Below are 863 nucleotides of genomic sequence, written 5' to 3'. Positions count from 1 at the left end.
CACCTTGCCTAATGCCTCTATTCCTTACCCTTCCAACCTCTGCATCCACAAGTACATCCTTATCGATTCCAATATCAGCCTCAAAGTCATCCTGATCATCTATCCTAACTTTCTACCTTCCATTCCGTCGTGCATTATTGGCTCCCCGTCTAGGATTAGCCGGCATTGGATTAAGCCTATCTAATCGAACATCCTGTCGATCCAACTGATCCCTCACATCCCCCATCATCTTCCCATCCGTAGTATCGATTTCGCCATGATGTTAAGTTGATCATTATCCCTGCCAGAATGTGTTCCATTCATGTCAAACATCCCATAATCCAACTTTTTCTGCCTCACCAGGTTCACTCAAGATTCACTCAATTTGGCTTTTACCCTCAAATGATCTTACCACTCTGCCTTTTATCGCTCGTTGCTTTCACTACGTGCTTCAAAAATCAAATTGGAACTCAACAAAAGAATTAGTCTTGTGAAACCCAAACTGGATGCGAGTGAGATTACAAAACAAAGAAGGACTCGAATTCGGAAGTTTTGAAATTCAAGAAAGTTGTTCTTGAATTGATTTGGATTAAGAAAGACAATTTAAGAAAATAAGGGACTAATTTGGAAATAAATTACAAAAAAATTGAACAGTAGATGTGAACGGTACTTTTTTCGACTTTTTTTTTACTTTTTTTCTTTTTTTCTTTTTTCTGCTACTGTACGATGAATAGTACGAATTCTTTTTTTTTTGGGTTCTGAACTTTAACTACAACACCAACATAAGAAACGGAAGTTGTTTTAGATTCTAAATGAGCCCAAAAACAACTTTTGAAGTTTTAGACAAAAAGAATTCGGATCAAGCACTCAAGAATTTTACTGGA

Source organism: Olea europaea, unplaced genomic scaffold (assembly GCF_002742605.1).
Source record: "Olea europaea var. sylvestris unplaced genomic scaffold, O_europaea_v1 scaffold1112, whole genome shotgun sequence".
Classification (NCBI taxonomy): Eukaryota; Viridiplantae; Streptophyta; class Magnoliopsida; order Lamiales; family Oleaceae; genus Olea; species Olea europaea.
The sequence above is the reverse complement of the archived record's forward strand: the minus strand, read 5'-3'. Positions refer to the sequence as shown.